The sequence below is a fragment of the Macrobrachium nipponense genome, chromosome 1, assembly GCF_015104395.2.
Source record: "Macrobrachium nipponense isolate FS-2020 chromosome 1, ASM1510439v2, whole genome shotgun sequence".
NCBI classification, from domain to species: Eukaryota; Metazoa; Arthropoda; class Malacostraca; order Decapoda; family Palaemonidae; genus Macrobrachium; species Macrobrachium nipponense.
In genome coordinates, this window is record NC_087200.1 from 14739061 (window position 1) to 14750371 (window position 11311).

At 39.1% G+C, this 11311-nt stretch overlaps 1 protein-coding gene across 2 annotated transcripts in view; it reads right to left on the minus strand.

The window, feature by feature from the left end:
• Nucleotides 1-3419, minus strand: part of LOC135219142 (negative elongation factor B-like) — a 115281-nt gene extending 111862 nt beyond the window's left edge. The window contains exon 1 of one of the 2 annotated variants that reach the window (XM_064255649.1): nucleotides 3383-3419. The gene's annotated coding sequence lies outside the window, so the exon portion shown is untranslated. The other variant, XM_064255650.1, reaches the window with a different exon arrangement.
• Nucleotides 3420-11311: the final 7892 nt, after the last annotated feature.

An 11311-nucleotide genomic window follows, 5' to 3' on the forward strand; every position in this document is an offset into this window, starting at 1 on the left:
TCCCGAACGAATGGAAGACACCCTAATACAATTGTACATCGGGCACCGAGCGCCCTCCCCCGCGCTCGCGGGATCGGGCGAGGAGAAGAACGCCGATAACCTCCCCCCCCCCCCTAAGGGGAAGAGCCATCTGTGGGAAACTGAGCGGGGGGGTCTGTTCCCCCCCACACCCCCGCACAGTACCCATGTACCCAACAACAATATAAGAGCCCTAGAGCAATCGTGCCATCGGCACGAATACAAGGCATAAGGATCAATTCCCTGACTGAGCGGAACTTGAACCAAATAATATTGATGCAATCAATAATAATAAGGAACAAAATGAAAATGCATCTTGCAAACGATTCACTTCACAAAGAATAAGGGCTCGGATCGAGCGCATTCGCGCCCCCTCGGCACCGAGCGCAAGGGTGAAAGGTTTTATTCCTTACCTTATGGATCAAGGTTTCTGGAAACTTGATCCATAATGAATTGATGCAATCAAGAAATATATGAAAATGAAAAGACTACTGCGCTTGCGATTTCACTTCATACAAATAAAAAAGGGGAAGGATCAATTCCCGTGAATAGCGGAACATTGATCCCAGTCAACAATGCAATCTCAATAAAAAAATGAAAATGAAAAAGAACTGCACTTGCGATTTCACTTCATTCAAAAATAAAAAGGGGGAAGGATCAATCTCCGGGTAAGCTCGGAAACTGATCCAAAATGAGTATTGCTACAATAAAAAATATATATGAAAATGAAAAAGAATACTGTACTTGCGATTCCACTTTCATACTGAATAAGTTTCCGTGTCGAGCGCATTCGTTCGGCAACGGGCATACAGTCAAAAAATATAAATGAAAAGAGCACTTACTTACGATTTTCATCTACACATTTCCAACCCAATATACGCTCGGAGCGAGCGCTCCCGCCCTCGGCCACCGAGCATACCCAATCCGCCGAGGATCATTCTGGGAAAATGAATTCCCGCAATTACGCCCTTCAGTCCCGGCACTCGGGTAATCGAGGGCGTTGTGAACCAAGATCCTTTAATTCACAATTGAATTCAATGAAATGATTGTACTTACAATTCAGTTTCACTAGATACATAGAAAAAGAAAAACACATCATGCGAAAGCAAACGACGATGAAGCGGGCAGAGAGCGATGATACAGTCCACACGCCAGCAGGCCGAAAGCAAAAAGTGATTTGTTTGTTTACCTCCCAGTCGCGCGCGCGCGCCTGTCGGACAAGCAGTTAACTACCGAACCCCTTGTTCGAAAGCTTACGACCTATCCAGCTGCCGCTAGTACTTCCTATTGTAAAAGGACCGAAGGTTTGTATGCCGTGTCGGAACAAATGAATATTTCCGAGAATACATTGGTTAAAGTCAAGGCCACGTTGTTTGCTCGAACACATGGACTGCGTTCTTCGAACACGTGGACTTCTAGCGAACGTGAATGTTCGGATGTGTTGAGCGTGCCTGACTTCAGCAAAGCGGAAATAACAATGGCGTGCTTAATTTTGGCAAAATAATTAAAATAACGTGCATTTACATTGATAACCATTACCTTGGAGATGTTGCTAGTCGTCCAGAAATATAGAACTTAATAAGAGAAATCCGAGTCGTTCAAATCTTCTGGGTAGAGGATTTTTTTTTCTTTCTTGGCGGGACGGTTGTTTTCCGAGATGACTGAACAAGGGGAATTTGTTTTCAACAAATAACTAACTAGGGATCGTTCGTCTTGACACAAAATGTATATGTCTTCCAGAGTGACGGGAACGGCGGCAGCGAACGCCACGTGCGCGGAACACGACAAATTCTCGGCAGAAGAAGACATGGTAGTTATGATGAAGCACTGAACGGCTGAGAAGCAGGAACAGACTGAAGGGGCGAGGAAGGTCGGGCAAGGTCCGTTCCAGGTACTAGTTATCCTAGCGGATAACTAGTACCTGGAAAATATGTATCGAAGAATGTAAAAAAATGTAGGTCATACAGATGAGTGGGCAAGGAAAGAAATATCGAATAATGGGGAAAAAATGTATCTCCTACAGATTATGTTGGCACGGGTGGTAAAAACTATCGTGGGCAAGAGTCAAAATATCGAATAATGAAAAAAAAAAATGGACTCCTGCAAATTAGTTGGGCAAGCATGGGAAAAAAAATAGAATAACGAAGGGAAAAAAAATGGAGTCTCTTACATTTCAGTTGGGCATGGCCCGGGTGAAATATAGAATACTGTAAATTAAATTGGAGGTCCTAAAGATTAGTTGGGCAAGATTAAAAATATCGAAGAGAATCGGCTTTCATGTTGATGCATGTTCGGGTTCGGTCCTGTGGGTTGGGTTCGGGTTTGGTCGGCTGGGGTCGGGTTTGGTAGGCTGCGGGTCATCTGCGAGAACTACTTACCTTGGCGGAGGGATTACGGACCGGGCAAAATGGTGTTACACGGTCCGGTCAACTGAACTGTAATCTACCCCAGCGGTGTTTTACCCTATCCACTACCAAAGGACAGAAGCCGGGTTGTTTACACTTTACCGGGCCAGTTGCTCCCTACTTTGTTTGTTGTTGTTTTGGTATCGCGACACCCAAATCCATCCGCCACGGTAAGTAGCCTTACTGTAACCCCTGTGGTTAGCGCGCGCAGCGCAACATTACCTCTTGCCAGAACATGCCGTGCCTGCCAAGAATCTTTAAATTTGCGGATAAGGCGCGAAGCGCCGTTCCGCCACGGCCTTACTGACAGCACACATAAATCGATCGTCGCGGATATGTAATACTAGCTCCCTACTTTGTTTGTTGTTGTTTTGGTATCGCCGCCATATTGGTTTTGGTGTTCTTCCGCCGATTTCGGTCGGCGGTCGAGTGGGCCCGCTAATCTGTAAGTGCTCCCAGAAGCCTACAAAAGTAGGTTTGTGACAGAAATGAATGTAAAATTCATCAAAACTACAAACGCTAGCCTCAAAAAACCCATAACAAGGCCTTAGGTAAACATTTTTCGACCCAAAGTCCATAGGCTGTTGTAAGCATTTACCGAGAATCCTGCTTTAAGGATTTAGGTGTAAGACTTAGAATGGCCTGCGTGGGCTAACACGACGCCTGAATTCAACTACCCTTGTGGATATTTGAAGAAATTCTCTGACTTAACATTAAATCAAGTGTTAAGCATTGGTAGAGAATTTAAGCTCGGCCTAGTCTACGAATATTGAATGATCCGGTTTCCGGATCGTTCAAACAACCTACATTAGCTACCTATAGCCTATTTTAACTATTCAATAGCTATTTTAACGATAAACCAACCACCACCATGCACCCAAAAAGCTATCCCACCCTTTCGAACAAATATTTATGCATAAAAATAAAATTAATTCAAGTACAACACGCTACCCGCGTACCTTTCTGACGAAATTTAACGTTTGTTTACAAACACATACCCGGTGTTCGAACTTCGGCGTAGACTTTAGTTTTAGAAATTTTACTGATCGTTATAAAAATAGGTCTTTAATCGTTTTAAAAAGTTCATAAATGTATTTTTTTTATTCATAAATTGATGCTTGAGGCCAATACTTAAATATGCACCTCGAACTTTTACATCAAATATATTCCCGCCAATTTCTCCTATATAATCGGACAATGGAAGACGACCATGTATTGAAATCGCGATTGAAATCACACATAGAGTTGTTTTCTTTGTTTTCAGTTATATAAGATAATGGATGTGCGAAATCGTAGTATTTTACTATATTCTATGATAATTTATTGTATCGTAGTAAGTCGTGGTCGAACATTACACACTCATTCACTGATAGCAATGTCAATTTTAGAGTGAGAAGGAATATTTTGAAAATGACAGCGGGATCCCTTATTTCTGCCATATTGAAAATGCATCATAACTAATGCGAGCTATTCTCTATGCATTATGGCTCTCTCTCTCTCTCTCTCTCTCTCTCTCTCTCTCTCTCTCTCTCTCTCTCTCTCTCTCTCTCTCATTACAAGATATTTTGTGCAGTAACCCCATTTATCTAAATATACTAACATTACAGGACAACGATATGCAATCAACCATAGGATTTTCGACCTAAGGGGATGTCAGGTATCCTCTCGAAGCAACCCTTTTAACTTGAAAACTTATGTCATCTCTGTTTGATTCGATTCCATCAGTTTTCCTCTCCAAAAACATCGAAGGCTTCGTGTTTCCCGAAAAGTGCAACCTCCTTGGTCATTCGAGCTTCTAAAGATATGCAAAACACATACAAAATCTGAATCATATGGAGCAGAACATAATTTTTAGTTTTCTGTAAAATAAAACTGGTGAGATGGCTTTCTGTGTGTTCGTCCGCCCTCAGATCTTCAACACTACTGAGGCTAGAGGGCTGCAAAATAGTATGTTGATCATCCACCCTCTAATCATCAAACATACCAAATTGCAGCCCTCAGTGGTTTTTTTAATTCTATTTAGGTTAAAGTTGACCGTAACCATTCGTGCGTGGGGCAACGATATAGGACAGACCACCAACGGGCCGTGCCTGAAAAGTGAAAACTTCGTTAGCTGCGGCTCATACAGTATTATATCGAAACCACCAAACGTTTGATCCATTTTCGGTGGTCATGATTATACACTGTACAGAAAACTTGATTTCTTAGAACGACGTTGTATCAACGCCATTAGAAAATTTCTTTTTATGTTTTCGGTTTTCTTTCTGGGGGTCAACTCAGCTCCCCATCGAATCATAGTATAGCTTAGGTCATTTTTGTCTTCCCTATCTATTTATTTTCTCCTTTTATACAAGAAATTCTGCGATTTTCTTTAGGGTAGTACTACCTACTTGTCTGTCAGCCTGACTCTTCTTCTGCCGCCGACGGCCTTGTCGGTGACGCCGAGCGGGTTGCTTTTGTTCATTAGACCGTCTCTCCGCGTATGTGAAAAAATTCTGGGTTTTGATTCATCCGATGCGGGTAGGCGCATGAGAGCCTCCTCGGAGTATATATGTGCATATTGGCAATGGAGTAAGAGACTCACTGGAGTATAGTAAACTTGTGTAATATACTGCGACCGCGTCGTAAAAAATAATTTTGACCTGCATGTATATTGTTGTCCACTGAAAGGAAAACTGAATTAGCGACATTATTATTTTATTTTTTCTTCAAAATCTCTTGTTTTAAGTCCTTTAGATAACTGTAGAAATGCTATTCTTCTTTTAGGGTGTTTTATATTATTCAAATGATCTACATTTCTGCTCTTCTATAGTTTTTCCTTTCCAGTATCTGTAAACTTCAAGATTATATGTGATTTTTTAAAATGTTTATGGATATGTATTGTATAACTCCTCTTATTAAAGACTTACTGATTTCCAGATAATCTCTAATTCTTCTCTTCTTCCTTCTTTTGTATTTTTCTCTTGCATCAACAAAATTATGCTGCAAGTGATTTCCTAAACTGCCTTCTACGACATTTTCATTGTGTATAACACCAAGACATCCTTATGGCACTTAGTTCTTGAGGCGTCTCATAATAGCAAGATTCCAGAAGATTCTAGAGGACTTGAAGAGACGTCACAAGATCGAATGTTCAACGAAACTTGCATAGTCAATGGCCATTGGTACTAATGTTTGTAGTAAGGCAAACATTAAACGCAACCTTCACCCAGGTTAAATTTCACAAATGGAAAAACATCAAACAGGAGAATGAGGATTCAGTCAGGATGGAATGAGTTTGAGATGACACTGAGCTTTCAAGGAAGAAATAACTTTAAATGAATAGAATTATTTGAGACAAAAGTCTTACCTAAATGTTTTTATTTTTGGTGGCGAAGGTGGCGGTTGGGTTGGTAGCCGGGTTTGGAGTGATGGGTATTGGACCAAGCAAGTTACAAGGATTAGGATGTCTCAAAGACTTATTAGTCCATCCGAGGAGACATCGTGTGCTCACTTATCTGTAGGAGCAGGTTTTGCTGTTCATTCACAGTGACCTAATGATTTTGTCTAGCTTACTTTTAAACTCTTCCACACTCTTGCTGTTTACAACTTCTGGTGGCAGTTTATTCCATTGTCACGTATCTTGTATGTAAAGACGTTCCCACAGTGGGATGTGTTGTATCACTTCAGTTCTAGTTTCCATTCATTATTTCTTGTCTGGTTTTCGTTGAATGTAAACAGGTTACTGTCTACTTTTTAGTTGGGTCTATTTTGTGATCGGTCAAGGTTTTGCTTCCAGAATGTCTATATTGTTATAAATGTAATTACGTGATATATCTTTTTTGGGGGAAGGGGCCCAATTCTGGCGTAAGTAAAGGTCTCCATTCCATGGATGCCTCATACTACAGATTTTTATCCACTGACGGGACTGCTCCCAGAAAATAAAAAATATAACTTTGCCGTATTCTGTATTTACAAATGTCTATGGCAAAACTAATGTCCAACTATTCTTTCAAGATCCTGATGTACTTTCCTTATTATTATTATTTTATTATTATTATTATTATTTATTATTAAAAATTTAATTAAACATTATTATTATTATTATTATTATTAACATTATTATCATGCAGAAGATGAACTCTAGTCGTATGGAACTAGCCCACCATAGAGCCACTGACTTGAAATTCAAGTTTCCAAAGCATATGGCGTTCATTAGAGAGAAGTGTAACAGAAGGTTACTTCTGTTACAGACAGGGAAGATCTAGTTATAAGAAAATAGTTAAAGTAACGGATAAAATAAATAAAAAAGATATATATGTAAAATATTAGAATATTTAATAAATTGGTAAAAAAAAAACAAAAATTTTTTATTTAGAATAGATATTGAACTGTATATTAAGGTAGTAATGCATTCATCATTTTTCCTCCTTTCAGTCGACTACTATGAGATTGAGGGCCTCTGTAACACAGTTTTTTCGCAATAACTTTTTATCTATACATTTCATGAATATAACGCTTATGAAGAATACATATTATATCTACACATAAATTTTGACTGTATTCTGCATTACGTAGGTTGAATAAATTTGGTACTTAAAATGTAAAAGTGACATTCTTTGAAGACGGGCCAACTTACTCAGAGAAAAGGTTTCGAACGCACTCGTTACGTAACTTATGACAGCATTTCTTCCCTCTTTCTCGATGGATGATTGGCTATACGTAACGAAGGCTAAACCTCTGGCAACAATGACATACAAATCTAAATACAAGCAAAGCAGTACACCTTTATGAACTCTGGAACCCCTCCACTGATAATTGTCATAATGAACAAACCAACAACATATGTTATTAAATACAAAGACAGTACGATTATTAGTCTAACTCCCAAAATAGGTTTCCTAAGAAATTACAGTCTACTTTATAGGTCACAATCAGATTGAAAAGATGTAGGGAATAGCTGGTAATTTTCAAAAACATAGTAGACAAGCTTCATTTGATAACTGCTATATCCAATGTCAAGCAATTTTTATATCTACCTATTTACTGAAAAAAATAGCCAGTACCGTATATTGGCTTTAAACCTTCACCAATAATTATCGTCAGAATGATGACTTCATGAGGCTCCACCCACTTTCGCCTCGTTATAATTCAGGATAACACTGAAGGCTACCATGGGCACTGTTGGATTAGAAAATTTAACATCTCTCTATAAAAACTAATTTCTCGAGTAGTTGTAAGAAGTGCTAAATGATCCTCAAGGATCCCAGCAGTTGGCCTAAACGCTTAATTCATGTATATTACTGCTATACTGTTGCGCCACTACTGCTACAGTAGTATTAATACGCTAGCACTGATACCCCACCCACATCTATGTATCGTTCCGCCATGCATAAATTTAGTCTTTGGGTTCAGAGCCAATGGAGTTTCTGTCTGGTGGATGGGCGGGGCAACATTTCGTCAAAAGGTGTGTTTACCTTGCTTACGTAATGAATGTTTTTCGACTCTTGGCTCGTAATCATTGGCCATGGCGTCGGCTAGATCATTTTTACTCTATAAAACTTAAAACTATCGGGTTTAGGTTATTGATAATGCTGACAAAATTTGTGTGTGGTTGTAAAATATACATATGTTAACTTTCAGCTACATCCGATGCTTTGACAAGGAGCAAAGTCCAAAAAACCGTGTTACAGAGACCCTGAATCTCATAGTAGTGTCACTAGACTCAGACACTATACTCTGTTTTTTTCCATCTGGCCATCCGCCTGTGGTGGTCGCGCATGGTAACACTGCGTCCCAGGCTTTAAATAGTTACGCTATGTCTAAGTTTTAGGAAAATAAAAGGATATCTGGGTGTACATTTGCAACTGGAAAGTGTTTTAATAATTTACTGTATGCGAATTACACCAATAATATTCGAAATAGGATATTATTTAAAGCCCGGGACGCAGTGTTACCATGCGCAAAACCACAGGCGGATGGACAGATGGAAAAAAACAGTGTTCTTGTCCTGTGCTTGGCTAATTTGTACGCGTTCACTTTGCGTGGCAATCGCCGAATCTTCATTGTCATTCATTTGTCAAATTCGTGGTTGCCTCTCACTGTCCTCAGTTACTTCACTCTCACTTTCCTCAGTTGCTCCATTACTTGAAAAAAATTGCCGTAGCGAATCTCTCAGGCTTCCACTGGAGTGTGTCGCTTGGTGTTGTTCGGTCACTACTTCAAATGGCGGTCTTTATGAAATCGTCGTTGCGTTTTTTTTTTTTATTTTTTTTTTAATTTTAGGGCTAGTTTACACGGCCTCTAGTGTCTCTCTCTTTCTCTCGCTAAATTTACACAGTAATATATCAGATGGCACTGTCAGAATCCTTGCTGGAATCTATAAAAAATTCCTTTCGTCCTTCAAGTGAATTCGTTCGTAACTATTTGTTTATACTCAAATTCCTTTGTAATGTAATGAATGTTTTTTTCCTTTATAATTTTGTAATTATGCATATATCCCTGCATATTGTTCCTATCTTCTGTATTTAATATATATAGATAAGATATTCGATAGTTTATCAGTAGAAAAATGCCGTTGCAGCACTGGCTTTTGCAAAAAAAAAGAAAAAAAAAAATCTGATACCACTTACATTTATTTACGAAAAATTGACATTTATTTACGAAAAATTGAATAAATGCAATCCGTGGCCCCATTAACTGCATCTTTTAATTGTTAATATTGCTACTACAATAGGTTAACTATAGTTTGTAAGCGATGTGACGTAAATACAGTCATCTGACATCGTCCATAGACGGGTAAATAATGCGCCGTAGAAAGTTCGTTGCAACCGAGTTTTCTGTCTGAAAAGACGCTACAGCTACATACTATATATATATATATATATATATATCTATATATGATCCGCAGCCATGAAACTTTTAGCCACCGCCTGTCCTATATGTCGTTGCCAGACGCGTTATATAGCTAAATTTAAATCTGAATAAAAACTGCTTAGGCTAGAGGGCTGTAATTTGGTATGTTTGATGATTGGAGACAGGATAGTCAACATACCAATTTGCAGCCCTCTAGCCTCAGCAGTTTTGAAAATCTGAGGACGGACACATAAAGCCGCCAACAACAGTTTTCTTTACAGAAAACTTTTTTTTTTTTTTTTTTTTTTTACGTCGGATCTTGAACAATTTGGCCACAAGTCGGTGGACTGTGTCTTCTCCACTGCCACGAGGCTTCGAAGTTCTCTACCTTGCTACGTTTTCCCCAATTGCTTGGGTCATTCGTCCCTTGAGAGGGACATCGGAAGAAAGTACATATATATATATATATATATATATATATATATATATATATATATATATATATATATATATATAGCTTCTTTTGTCAGAAAAGCTCTTCCGCACTGAATTCTGCGGGAAGATTGTGAGATGAAACTAAACATGTTTTCTTATGTGATATATTTTCTTTCTTAAAATTTTTCATCTAACTTTATTTATTTATTCATTCATTTATTGATATTTTCCACTAACAGATCCAGAAAAATTTCATGGGCGGGGACACCAATTTTCATATATATACACGCACAAAGTATATATATATATATATATATATATATATATATATATATATATATATATATACGTATATATATATATATATAATATTTGTTTTTCTCAAAATTTTATTATTTCAACAATAGATATTTTTTTTATCTTTCCCGATTTTTATATTTCTCATTTACGTTATTATTATCTAAATTTTCAGTGTTATTATAATGTCATTATTTTTCATGGGGGTGGGAGGGGGCGGGGCACGTGCTAGGGGCCAACACCCCCTGGATCCGATATTGATTGCGTTTTTTTTTTTTAAATAAGCGAGATACCATCTTTCTGTATGTCCGTTTACCTACTCTTACACCTTCATAATGAACACTTGTTCTTTGGGAGCTTGAATTTCAAGTCGTGTCTCCTGCCTGTTTGTTTGTTTGTTTGTATGGTGTTTTGACGTTGCATGGAACCAATGGTTATTCAGCAACGGGACCAACGGCTTTACGTGACTTCTGAACCACGTCGTCAGTGAACTTCTATCACCAGAAATACACATCTCTCACTCCTCAATGGAATGGCCGAGAATCGAACCCGCGACCACCGAGGAGGGATGCCAACACCATACCAACTACGCCACTGAGGCGCTCCCCTGCCTGTGGGGTGGTTCATTTGAATAGGGTTCGTCTTTTGAATAATAATGCTACTACTACTACTAGTATTAGTAGTAGTAGTACTATTTCTGATGATAATAATAATAAGATACCCTGATCTCGGTTCGTTGACCAGAGGGGACTGAGTCTGTATAGGCGTATAGCCTAGTACTTCCAGATTTCCAGTTACTGGATGGTGAAGGGCACACTTCAGCAGAATAGCTATACCTGCGACGAAAAACGAATAATAATCTTCTAGGGTATTTCAGACCTCGAAGATCTCGAGGCGGTCTTGGCAGACGGCGGAGAATACAGAAGACATAGTATAGTCGTGGTTGAATGCAGCGAACAGACCGGAGAGGTTGAGGCTGCTTCGCGGCCTGGCATAAGCGACACATTGGTCTCAAGTGCTTTCTTCGTCTGTTACTGGGCAGTTGAAAGGGGAACCCGCATCTCCCTCATCAAAACTTTGAACTTGTACAATAGTAGCTACAAGGCTCTCTCTCTCTCTCTCACTCACTGCTTTAGGCACATTTGAATTCTTCCATTTATATGTTTTTCTTCTCCCTATTCCGATAATGCCATTGCCACCCTACCCTTGTCAACGCTTCCCACTTTTCTTATGTCATCGAACTCGTTCCACGCGTCGATGGAAAGTTGGAAACCCATTCCATTTCTCGTCGTCCCCCCCTACACTAACACCCTCCTCCTCCT